The 13,455-nt window shown below is 42.5% G+C and overlaps 1 non-coding gene across 1 annotated transcript in view; it reads right to left on the bottom strand.

Annotated features, from left to right (window-relative positions):
* The window catches only part of LOC149251148 (5.8S ribosomal RNA), a 154-nt gene extending 130 nt beyond the window's left edge, over positions 1 to 24 (bottom strand). The window contains exon 1 of the ribosomal RNA XR_016267366.1: positions 1 to 24. This exon is cut by the window's left edge and continues 130 nt beyond it. This is a non-coding gene — a ribosomal RNA (5.8S ribosomal RNA).
* Positions 25 to 13,455: the final 13,431 nt, after the last annotated feature.

A 13,455-nucleotide genomic window follows, 5' to 3' on the forward strand; every position in this document is an offset into this window, starting at 1 on the left:
CCAAGATATCTATTGCCGAGAGTCGTTTCCATGTGTATTACCAAAAAATTGGTCACAAAACTGAATAGGGGCACCCCCCAACAACAAATGTAAGGCCAAGGGGCAAAAGGAGGAAAAACACAGGAGAGAAAGAGAAACAAAAGTGTCTAACCCCCTCACAGGGGGAGGCTTGAATAGAGGACAATCTCCCCCGGCCCCACGCCCTCGCAAAAAGGGGGGAAATGCGTGGAACAACGATCGAGAAGGACTAGGGTGGCCACCCCAGGAGCTCGCACTGATTTTAGCCCTTCCCCGACACCAACGCACAACGATTCCCCATTTTCTCCGTAGAGTTAGGGACCGAAAGGAAGAAAAGGGTAGAAAACAAAGCACAAACAAGGCACAAGCTTCCAAAAGCCCCGTGCCTTCGGCAAAAGGGGGAACTGAAGGGGACGACGATCAAGAAGGACTAGGGTGGCCACCCTGGGAGCTCGCACTGCGTTTCGTCCTTCCGGAACACCAATCCACAACAATCCCACCTTTTCTCCGTAACGCTAGGGGCCACGAGGAAGAAGGGAATAAAACAACAAGAGAGAAAGGGATATATCAACCATGGCTACCGGCTCACAATGGGAGGCTTCAAATAGAGAACAAGCTTCCCCAACCCCATGCCTTTGCAAAAGGGGGGAATTGCAAGGGATGACGATCAAGAAGGACTAGGGTGGCCACCCTAGGAACTCGCACTGCTTTTCGTCCTTCCCAAACACGAATCCAAAACAATCCCACCTTTTCTCTGTAAAGCTAGGGTTCGAAAGGAAGAAGGAAAGAAAACAACATTAAAGAAAGAGAGATATCAAACGCATCCACTGGCTCACAGGGGGAGGCTCAAACAGAGAACAAGCTTCCTGACCCCCGTGCCTTCACAAAAAGGGGGGGAACTGCAGGGGACAACAATCAAGAAGGACTAGGGTGGCCACCCTCGGAACTCACACTGCTTTTCGTCCTTCCTGAACACCAATCCACAACAATCCCACCTTTTCTCTGTAAAGCTAAGGGGCCAAAAGAAAGAAGGGAAGAAAACAACAGGAAAGCAAGAGATATCAAACATGGCTACCGGCTCACAAGGGGAGGCTCAAATAGAGAACAAGCTTCCCAAACCCCGCGTCCTCGGAAAAAGGGGGGAACTGCAGGGGACGGTGATCGAGAAGGACTAGGGTGGCCACCTTGGGAACTCGCACTACTTTTCCTCCCTCCCGAACACCAATCCACAACAATCCCACCTCTCCTCTGTAAAGCTAGGGGCAAAAGGAAGAAGGGAAGAAAAAAACACCAAAGAAACAAAGATCTTGTTAACACCCAGGTTGTTCCCTATGACTCCCAAGGGAATACGGCCGGGGTAACCACTAACCAATCTTTGGATTACAGCTTCTAGCCAAACTGTGATCAGAGAGGGCTCTCTCTTTAATATTTATCTCTGTTTTGTAATGATTTTAGGCTAGCTATAAGTTTAGGTTTGTTTAAGGTTTTGGTTGGATGATAATTTCAGTCAAGGTGCTTATGCATTTTCCAAAGTGTTCTAGTCCATTGGGCTATGGAGTCAGTGGTCCTTTAGTTATTTTGAGGTGCTGAGTGATTTGCTGTAGTGATGCTACAGAGCCAGATTAGTGTCTGAGAACAACGTTTATAATAGTGATTAAGTGGAGTGTATCAGTTAATGCAAGGCAGTGAAGAATATTGCAGTGAACTGCTAAAGAAACACAAGGGGAATATTGTCCTAGAAGCAATTAAGAATTTCTAGGTAGTATTCATACTTATCTAATCAATATAGACATGAGCAATTAAGAATTCATGTGCATAATAATCCTGAAGACAAACATTTACAGTAGTAAAAATTGAGTACAAGGTGTAGCGAAACAAGTCCTGCACTATTATTTCTTTTTACTACTGGCTTAGTATAAGATGAGTATGATTTTGACAAACATAAGTAAAACAAGAACAGAGTTTGGAGAAAACTTGTTATTTCATCAGACAGCACAGGAATTCTGCATCAGCACATGGAGCATCATCCAGACATCAAATATTTCAGGAAATCACTGAGCTCATCCAACCCTTTGTATTAGATAATTCTGAAAGTGTACAGTACATTTGTCTCATAGAGAAAATGACCAACCCCTTATGAGTTACTCAGGGGAGTATATATACAAAATTTACATCAAAAATATCAGCGAATGAGTTAATATCTCATTTATGATATGCTAATCTCTGGAATGCAGTAGCTGAAGGAGTGAATGCTGCAGTAATTCCTTAATGCCTCAGCTGTTAAAATAGTCAGAAGATATTTGGACTTTATGGCTGTTAGAGTCGGCTGGAGATGTACTGTCTGAAACTTGGATAGCTGTCATTGTCTATGTGATGAGTCACTTTTTTAGCTGCTTTAACTGCTAACATTTGTCATGTTATTTGTCTTGTAGTGACCTGGAGCTGGCAGTGGCCGAATGACTGAAGTTACCGTGGCAAAATCTGAAGCATAAATTGCCACCAATCCTCCTTAGGCATTTGATGTCTGCGCATATTTATCAATGTTTCCTCGGCCTCTGTATGTCTATAAAGATTGGGAGGGGTTTCAAACAGGTGATTTACTTCATTCTCAATGAAGAACAGGCCTCCACGTTTGTCATATAAGCTCTGTCCTGTGGGAGGCCCTGCTTGTTCAGATGAACTACCAGATGCAATAATCTGATTTTCAATAGTGGTTTCCATTCTGTTGGCCATTTGATCTGGAGAGATTAGTTTTCCTGCACCACTTAGTAAGCTGGGCAGGCCTTTTGCTTGTAGCACTCCCATTTTAACTTTGTATTCCTCCACATCTGCTTGCATCTCATAGTACTTCCTCTCCACTGTTTGTATATAGTTCCTGAGAGTTAGTACCTTCTTGGCAGAGAGGACAGCCTTTGTTCTGTTGGGAATGCCTATAGCTGCCAATTCCTCCCTTTCATGCCTGTTCAGGAAGTCTATCATTCTGTTTGCCTGCTCTGCTCTGTTCCCTAGCACTGTCTTGGCCTTTTGAATTTCTGCTTGAGCTTAGCCCATTAAATCCATCTGCTCATGCATTATTTTTATTGACCTCCATTGCTGTTTGATGGATTGGGCAATTTTGGCCCATAGGATTCTCTTTATGTCGGCCATAGCAGTCTCCAGATTCAGCTCTTTCTCTAAGGCCTTTATCTTTTCTTTTTGGGCCTTTATTTCTCTGCCCTGTTCTGCTACAGTCACTTTGGACTTGTCATACTTGGCATCCAGTTCTGCCAACTTCTCCTTGGCCTTCTTTATTTCATCTGCCTGGAGCTCCATTGCTTTGACGGCCTTGGTCAATTCCTCTACACTTGGGCTGGCATCTGGAGCTGCTACTGTTTCTGCTGCTTCTGTTGTGGGGGCCATTGATGCCCCTGAAGTAGTTGTTGTTGTTGAAGTAGTTGGAGGAGCTTGGGAAGTGGATTCTGCCTATTTATCTTGTAATGCTCCTTCCAGCTCTCTCTCCAAATCCCTAATCCTCTGGTCTTGCTGCATTAGGAGGTCTAATTGGTCATCGACCTGTTTTTGCTTTTGAAGCTCTGCGGTTTGAGGGTGCTCTATGGGCTGCAGCTTCAACCTTTTCTTTAATGCATTCAGGTCATCATCTTTATTCTTCATAAGGGCCTTCACACCCTTTGGATCACTAGGATCATGTCCAAGATCAATGATGATGTCCTCCAAAGATTTTATTATGTTATCTTTGGCCAGGGAGGACATTCTCTCAAAATCCAACTGAGTGTTGGTATTTTTGAGTGACTCCTTTAGTTCATGGGCCATGGTTGCCCTCTCCACCAAATTTTCATACACCATTTCTCCAGTTTGTTTGTGGAGTTCTATTTCGTCCATGGGATGGATGTCTTTGGCCATGACCTCCACCCTTGTCTTCACAAAATCTGCAGCTGATGTAGGCTGAGGTTTTGTAGGTTTGAAATGACTAAGTATCATTTTTTCTTCTTTAATGTCATATATAGACATTAATCTCTCTTGCTGGGCTAGTGTAGCATCTATAAATTGCTTGTAGACCTCAGCCCTCAGCAGCTCATTTTGAGCCTTTATTTGTTTGAAAGAAGCCTTGGTGCTCTTGGGCTTCTTTCTTTGTTGGGAAGAAGAGGACACCTCCAAACCGAGCTGTAAAGTTTGCTCCTGCTGAAAGGAGATTGTACCTGTATGCTGACTGCCCTCCCTGTCTTTTCTTGCACTGTCCAAGACATCTTCAGTAATGTCTTCTACCTCTGGGGAGTCTGCTCTTTGCCTTTTGGCTTCTGGCTGGTGGGAGGATCCACTGAGAGGAGTGGACTCTTCTCTATCTCTTTTTGTCCCCCTTTCCTCATGTGCTGGGGTCTGTAAAATTGGAGCAGTTACTGGCTCAGTTTGTGGGGGTGGAATTTGCAGTGCTGGAGCTGCTGGTAGCTCAGTTTGTGGAAGGACAGTTTGCCCTTGCTGCTGTTCTTGTTGCTGCTCTTGCTGCTGCTCACCTAAAGGGGCAGAATTTTCTTTCATTATTTGTTCTTCTGCACCCATTATCCCTTTGACTTTATCTAACACTGGTGCTACTGTGGAAGATGCCTTTATTACTGGTGCAGTCCTTGAGGCTGAGGTCCCTTCTCCCACTGAATAAGGCGGTTTGAAAGGTACCTGCTACACATAGTCTAGGTCAATAGTTTTTCCAAGCTCCTTCACATTCTTTAGCATTGTCTCTTCCTCAGTTAGATTTTCAACTAGAGTATCCATCTGCCATTCTTGCAGGTTGGCATATTTTTCAATGTGTGGGTACTGGCAATGCTTAATGCCTATAAGCCTATACTTGTTTCTCCTAGCAGTGATGAAACCTTCAGGGTCATAATGGACCCACCGAAAACTATAGGACAGCTTGTATTTATCCTTAAGGATTAGGTCTGCATCTTCCCACCCTTCTTTCTTATTCATGATGAAGGGGCCCAACTAGTGTTTGAACTTGAGGTGGGCCTTCTTTTTGGCGCTGTGGAAATGGGTGAAGTCGGACTGAATCAACTGCCTGTAATACTCCAAGGCAAATAACCTCATAGGTACATATTTTGGGAGCCTGTATGGACAGGGCTCATATCCATAGATCCTAATGACAGTATGGTTCTCATATAGGTACCAGTCACCTATTTTATATTTTTTGGAAAGCTGCAGAGCTTTCTTTATCTCATTTGATATTCTGGGAGGAGGGGACCTCATCAACAGGTAAGAGACCGGGTATACAAATTGGTCAACAAATTCACAGTAGGTATAGGGTGAATTTGTGACTTTGTGATAGACAGAGGTCCAGAAGATGACAGATCTTCTTTCCCCTCTGTGATCCAGCTTTTTGATGTAGCATGGGAAGGCTTCAGAATGATAGTACATGAACAGGTGGTAAATATAGGCCGAGTACTTGAAGACCCCCTGTCTGTCCACTCTGCTCAACTGATCATGAATCTTGTTAGCTATGAACTTAGCAAAGTTATATTTGTGGGCAGGGGGTTGGCGTGGGCTATAAGCAGATAGCAATACCAGCATTGTTTTATCCACATGCTCATTGTTTTTGTATCCTAACACATAGGCAATCATGTCCAGTAAAAGCCTACCTACATCATTGAAATGGACATCCAGGTAGGGAGGTGGCCCTGTAGGCTGGCACTCAGGTCTCATGAATGTCCTGGTGACCTTTTGAATCTCCTCACTGGTCATCTTGGCACCAGTGTCCAGCAAATAGTTCATGGAAAATGGGATTATCAACTCTGTCTGATCAAAATGTAACATTTTGTTGATGGACTCAGCATTAATGTAGAAAAGGATCCTCCCAGATGGAGTGCTAATAGCTCTGTGCTGCACATCATAGTTTTTCAACACATAGGTGAATGATTTCAGGGAAGACATTTACAGCTGGGAGACAATAGTATGGTAGGTTTGACTCCCATATCCCATGTGTACCATGACCATCCTTATAGTCCTCTCTTAATTGACAGAAGGTCTGCAAGAAGTCCCTATTACCCTCAAAGTCTTCAATAAGATAGTCCTTGTCAGCAAATGCCAAGGCCTCCAGCTCTTTATTTGGTGGATTTAATGGAGCTACACTAAGGGATGAGGATGCAGAAGCAGCCATTGTAAAACTTGATTTTGAAATAAGGTGATGGCAATGTTTGCAAAGTTCTTTAAGAGCTTAAGTAATAGGCCAAATGTAGACCAAGTCTGAAGTGTTTTTCTCAGTGGAAAATGCAAGCTGGTTTCTGTAGTTTGTTGCAAATTCACAGGGATGTGAATTGCTAAGGGTAAGTTGCAGAGGGTATGAGGTTTCCTTTGGTAGAAATTGCAGCTGGCCTGTACTCGGCAAAAGGGAACAATGCCGAGCACCTCGAGGACAATTTTATGGTTCTGGCCCGCGGAACGACTGTTTTAATGTCAATTTTTAGTTCTGGGGGCAATGCAAGTTACTTTAGCTGACTCTTAGTTAGCAGACAGAGCTAGACTGTGGATTTTGACCAGTCTTCAATGGTGAATTTACAGAGAAATGGAATGCATGGGCAAAATGGGGAAATCTGGTGAAATACCTGGAAAAACGTTTGACAGGCCTGCAGGCCGAACTGTGCAGGCTCAATGTAGCTGAATTCTTGACTTGTAGCGGTCTGAATCTTGAATTTGATGGCTGGAAATGAATTTTCACGGCAGCTGGTTGACAACGACTACGTCGTTTGTGCGTGAAAATGACCGCAAATGGCTAATTTGGTCGTTTATAAAGACAAATTTGGAAAAAACATGCTATTGGCGCTTTTCCGCCGATGACGTCAGCATGACGTCATGGTGGGGCCCGCGTACGGAGGTGATGTGGCTGCTGAGGTGTAGGCCAGGGTGGCAGGACACAGTGGCGGGTAGATGCGGTGGCAGGGCTACGTGGAGGGCCACGGGATGCGGGGGCGGGCGGAAGCGACATGACGTCAGGCTGACGTGAGGGTGACGTGCGCCGGATGGGTGGTAATGGGGAGGCGGTAAGCGGGTTCCCCGCACCACCTTTGGGCCAAAGGCGTTATCGGGGAGGGGGCTCCGAACAACCCCGCCGCTTGCCACGCGTCCCTGTACGGGGCGGAAAACCATTTTCCCCGGACGCTAAAGGTCGGCAGATCCGAGCCCAAGAATACCCGCCCACCGTTAGATCATGGGTGGCGGAAGATCGACGGCTGGCGGGCCCTCCGACGGATCGTGCAAGTTGGGGGGACCCGCTGGCCTATTAAATATTCAATTTAATATTCTTAGGCGGAAAACTTTAGAGTTAAGGGTTTTTGCGAGTTTTTTCGGGGTAAGGGTCAATCCGAAAGGGGAAAAATGGTTAGAAGGTGGTTTTGAGCAAAGAAAAGGGGTTCTTGTGAAATTTACAGGGTAGAGGTGAGGTAATGGGTTAGGGGGAGGCTGTCACTCCAACCTAAGGTCAGAGCAATCCCATGACAGGGTTGACCATAGTCCATGATGGACTAATGTCTCCCTTGACAACTTATTTGGCTATAGTGCTAAAGGGAGGATATGTATCTAATGCTGGGATTTATACACCATAGTGTTATTATAGTAGGGAAAGGGGACCATAGGGGACTTAGATAATAGAGTTAGGGGTTAATATGGATAGAAGAGGTGAATGAGGAGTGAAATGACCAGGTTTATTTGAAAACCACTTAGCTGTAGGTGTAGATCAAAATGAAAAGATTTTTACATAGGAAATGTGGCTTTTAAATGCATAAGCACCAGTATAAAACCTCAAACTTTTTCATGAATCTTGGCTGCTCAAGGGATGTTAGTAAATGGATGTCAAAAAGGGGACAATGGGAAGTTAGACATGCTCCTTTGCCTTGCTTTTCTTATCTTGACCAGCAAGATTCAATCTGAAATGAATACCACTTCTGCAACCCCATCTACTTACCCAGCTACTTTGCCTAGCATTTTTTGTTTCTTCTTGGAGGGTGCACTTGAACTTGCAGACCCTTATGTGCCTTTTCTTTTCATTGGCTTTTCTTTTGATCATCTATCTAAGACTACCCTTATTTCTTCCAAGGCCCCAGATTAAGCAGTTGGGAACCTTAATTCTTTACCTAACTACCTTTGTCTGCCAAGATTAAACTGTTTGGACATACTTCTTTCTCTAATCTACAACAAAAATTGAGACATGGCATGACCCACCTTAGGCTGTTGGATCACCCATTGAGAAGTATAACATCACTAATAAAATGCACATGTGTGCCTTTCATCATAATATGAGATCTTTGCCTTGCCAAAGTAGATCATACTGGCATTTCCCGAGCCAATCATGAAAAATGAAACCTATTGGTATAGGTAGCTAACAGTGGCTCCACTTGGGGATGGTTTTTCTTCTTGAAAGACCAAGAACAGCAGGTCAGAATTCCTTGGTCATTGATCTGTTTTTACCAAAACTTGTAAGTTCTCTTCTTATAGTTTCAAAATTTGGAGGCCACAACCTCTGTGGAATTTCTGAGACACTAAGCCCCCTTCTGCTTATTTACAGCAGCATTCTCAAAATGAACTATTTACATGCTGAAAAGAAAAGATATATACAGTTGTCTTATGTACAGAAGGGAAGACCCTGTTATGTGGATGAAAAGTGATCAAAATAGTGTTTCAACATCCTGCCATTTACAGGACCTTCACCTAGGTCGGTGACATCCAAATTCTCCAAAAAATAAGTGTTATTTCCTTGTAATGCTTGAATGACAAAAGCACCTGTCCAAAGGGAATCAAATTTTCCATGTTTTCCTTTATCTTCTCTTCTTGAATCCCACTTGAGCACCTTGTTCCCTATGAAAAAGTCTTCAGCTTTGGTTTTTCTGTCAAAGGCTTTCTTCAGCTTCTCTTGAAGGATTTGGACTCTGTTATACACTTGATCTCTAGTTTGCTGCAGACATATGATTTGATTCACCCTCCTTTGCATATCATTGGGCTCAGCTTCACTCTCTTGCAGTAGTTTCATGACAGGAACCCCTAGTGAAGAAGGAAATTTGGCTTCTAGTCCATAGACTAACTCATATGGGCTGACCCCAATGGACCTCTTGGTTGTTAGCCTATCTGCCCATAAGGCATTCACTAGTTTCTTATGCCAATTCTTCTTGTTTTCTTCCAACATTTTCTTTATGATGTTCACTAGGCTTTTATTTGATGATTCAGCTAGGCCATTCCCTTGGGGGTAGTAAGCAGTGGAGTGGCCCAAAGTAATCTGAAATTTGTGGCAGAAGTTGACCATCTTCTTGGATCTGAAAGCAGCAGCATTGTCTGTTATTATCTTGTTGGGGCAGCCAAATCTAGATAGTATGTTATTCTCCAAGAACTGAATAATTGTTGAATCATTTGCCTGTCTACATGGAATGGCCTCAACCCATTTGGTAAAGTAGTCTGTGGCTGTGAGGATCCATCTATGTTGGCCTGAAGATGAGGGATGAATTTCTCCAATGAAATCCAAGCCCCATTGCTGAAAAGGTCTTTCTGTTGCAATAGGCCTCAATGGAAGTGGCAACAACTTTCTTTTTCCCTCAAATATTTGACATTTATGGCATGAGGTAGTAAAATTCTTAACATCAGAGAACAAAGTGGGCCAATAGTAACCAGCCCTGAGTATTTTATCCACAGTGGACTTCCAATACAAGTGTCCACCATAGTCACCTGCATGAAATTCTTCCTTGATCTTGTTAGTCTCATTTTCAATCAAGCAGTTCAATAAGATACCCTCATGGTTTTTCCAAAGCAAATTGCCATTCATAACACAGAATCTTGAGGCTTTCATTTTCACAAACCTACACTTAGTTCTGGACAGTCTTGGGGGAGCACACAGGTTTTGTAACACATAACAGATATCAGAATAGCAGGGGGATTGTTCAAAGGCTACATTGATCCTTGGAGTCACCAGCTCCGGTTCACTGTCCCGTTGATTGATGTCCAAGGCTTGGAAATTTGTTTCAGACATTAATTTGGCCAAGCCCTACCCTTTTATCAGTTTTGTAGGTTTTATTTCAATATCAAATTCCAAAATGTTGGCAATCCATTTTCCTCTTCTACCTTCCAAGTTCTCTTGAGTAAGTATGTCTTTCACAATTGGGCTTGGTACATAGGCTATAACATGGGAGTACAGGATGTAGATCCTAAAGTCTTTAATAGCTTTGACCAAGGCATATGCTTGCTTTTCCATGATCTGGTATCTCAAGGGTGCATCTCTAAGAGCTTTACTAAAGAAAGCAATGGGTTTCTCATTTCCTTGGTCATCTTTCTGTAATAAAACAGCGGCAATTGTGTGTTGGGAGGCAAAGGAAAATATGATAAATTCCCTATCAAATTGTGGATTTGTTAGAACTGGGGTTTGGGTGAGGGCCACCTTTATCCCTTCAAATGCTTGACTTGTTTCTACTGACCATTTTACCTTTGAATCCTTTTTAAGCATATTATTCAGTAACCTACTTAATTCGGCCATATTTGGGATAAATCTCCTTAGAAAGTTGATTTTCCCCAAGAAGGCTTGTAATTCCTTCACATTTCTTGGATGAGGCATTTGTAAGATGGCCTGGATTCGGTCTGGATCAATCCTAATTCCATCTTTAGAGATTATGTGACCTAACAGTTTACCTTCCTCCAAACCAAACAGGGATTTTTTAGGATTTAAGGAAATCCCATATTTCCTACAAGTTATGAATATCTGTCTCAAATGTTTCAAATGTTCTTGGTCAGATTTGGAAAAAGGTGTGAGGTCATCTAGATAAATGACAAGGAAGTCATGAATCTCTTTGGCAAAAGCAATATCCATTGCCCTTTGGAATGTGGTCCCTGCATTTTTCAACCCAAAAGGCATTTTAACATATTTGAAGGTTCCCCATGGGGTTGTAAATGCTGTTTTGTCCTGATCATAAGGATGTACTAAGATCTGGTTGAAACCTGAGAATCCATCAAGTAGAGAAATTCCCGAGGCCCCCACTACTCTCTGCAAGATGTGATCCATCTTGGGTAAGGGGTAATTATCTTTCAAGAATACTTGATTTAAGTTCCTTAGATCAACACAAAGCCTTATTTCACCAGTTTTCTTTCTTGTAGGGACTAAGTTTGAAATCCAATCAGAGAATCTGATTGGTGCTATGATACCTACCTTAAACATTTTCTGTACTTCTTGTTCCATTGCTGGGAGAAGCATAGGATTGATTCTCCTAAGTTTTTGTTTAAAGGGTTTTTGATCTGGTTTGAGAGGGATGGTGTGTTGAATTACAGAGGTGTCATAGGATTTTAAATCCTCATAACTCCAGGCAAAGACATCCTGGAACTCCTTAAAAAGGTCAATGTATTTAGGCTTTTGATCAGGGGGTAAAGCAACAGACAGCTTTATGATTTTGGGTTGTTCAGCAGTCCCAATGTTGCACTCTTCTATGGCAGTGTTGAGGGGCTGCATTTTTGGTTTGCTGGGAACATCATTGGAATCAAAAATGTCTTCTAGAGGGGCTAAGCCAGTGGGAAGAAAATTGTCCTTCAATTGTATAACTTCAGCTTCATCATCAACTGTCTCTTCACAATCAATTTGTTGAATTTCTAGTATGTTGTCTTTGTTAAAAATTGTAGGATGTAGCATTTGGTTAGCTGTTTTAGGTGATATTGCTTTGTTATTCTGTTGATCCTGTATTTGTGATTGACTTGCTCTATCATTGTCAATACTTAGTCCTGAAAATTCTTGCTGCAAAGTCAAGAAGTTGTTTATTCGCATGTCATCATCAAACACTTGCCAATCCTTAACATTGTTTGGGACAGATGGTCTGTGTTTTATCTCAGATATAAAGCAGTGGTGGGGCTCAAAAGGTAGCTTGCAGGTACTTGCAAATCTGGCCAAGCTATGAGCATGAAGGTTCTGAGTCCTAGGAATTTTGGTAATCTGAAATTCAGTAAACGAATTTAATAATTCAGCTGCAGCAGACCTATAGGACCTCAGTCTTTTGTCATTGGTGACAAAATTACCCTTGACTTGTTGGATAACTAGGTCTGAATCTCCTAGGATTGAAACTTTTATAGCTTGTAGGGACTTTACTAGCTTGAGACCTAGTAAAAGAGCCTCATAGTCAGCCATGTTGTTAGTGCATCTGAAGTTCAATCTATAAGCTCTGCCCTCTGCATGATTGTTTTGTTTATTATGTATCCAGACTCCAGCTCCTGCCCCTAACTTGTTGACTGACCCATCAAACTCCATGACCCATAGGATCTGTTGGTCTAGGGGAGATTTAATAACTTCTCTATGATCTGGGATGGTGAGTTGAAGTTCTGGTTTTTTATTTGGTTTGTTTTTTGGAACAGTCTCATCACTTGATTGGATCAGCTTTATATCTAGAGCAGCAGCTTGTTCATTAGAGTCCTGATCTTGTTTGAGTGTGTTGGTTTCATCATTATTTTTGAAACCTGACTTATCATTGAAGAGAATGTATGAATCTATATCAGAATGGACAGCATATATGGGAAAGTTTTGAGGTTTTTCTTCACTGCTGACCATGTATTTCATGAGTGACTCTCTATATAACCTCTTGGGTTGACCAAAGAATGTGATTGTGGCATATGACATGTCTAACTGTAAGGAACCTTGGAGTTTAGCCCCCCATGATCTTGATAACAGCATCCCATACTTGGGTGGGATATCAGCAACTACAACATCCATTAGGATTGTTTTGTTTGGGTATTGGACAAGGGATACACACAAGTCTTTTATCAAGCCTAAACATTTGACTTGGCTGGAGTCAAATGAGAATAGGTCCTTATATGGTCTTGTAATGTCTAGGTTGAGCCTCTCCATCACTGATTTAGGCATAAGGTTATGAGAAGCACCTGAATCAAACATTGCATTGTGTAGTATCTTGTCATGCACATGTAAACTAACATAGAAAGGTAACATCCCTGTGACAGCTATTTTTCCATCAACCTCTGGACCGAACAACAATTCTGGGGTGTCATCCAACACATTGACATTATCTTTACTATGAGTGAGTTGAAGGGATTTCTTGATCTGCTATTTGTAGATGTCATGTTTGGCTAATTCTGAGAGAGGAATGGCCACTTTCAGTTTGCCAATTGCAGCCTCCAAGTCAAAAGGTTTTTCAGTTTGAACCTTAGTGTGGTGGGCAGCAACCTTTTCTTTGTTCACTGCGTTTTCTTCTTGATCTTTGTCTTGATCTTGGGGCCTATGTTTGTCATTCATTTTTTGAGGATTATCAGTTGGTTTAGGCTGCAAAGAAGGTACAGCCAGTGGCTGTTGTGTTGAGGACATTTGTTCAGTAATCTCTTCCACAATTTCCTCTGTTGCAGGTGAATCAGTTATGTTGATTGGTTCAGTGACTATGGCCCTTTTAGGCTGCATCCTGTCCCTTGGTTTCTCAGGCTGTGTTATATTTACAGTTC

The sequence above is a fragment of the Pinus tabuliformis genome, chromosome 7 (genome assembly GCF_031772625.1).
Source record: "Pinus tabuliformis cultivar Carrire ecotype Pingquan chromosome 7, CPIR1, whole genome shotgun sequence".
Lineage (NCBI taxonomy): Eukaryota > Viridiplantae > Streptophyta > Pinopsida > Pinales > Pinaceae > Pinus > Pinus tabuliformis.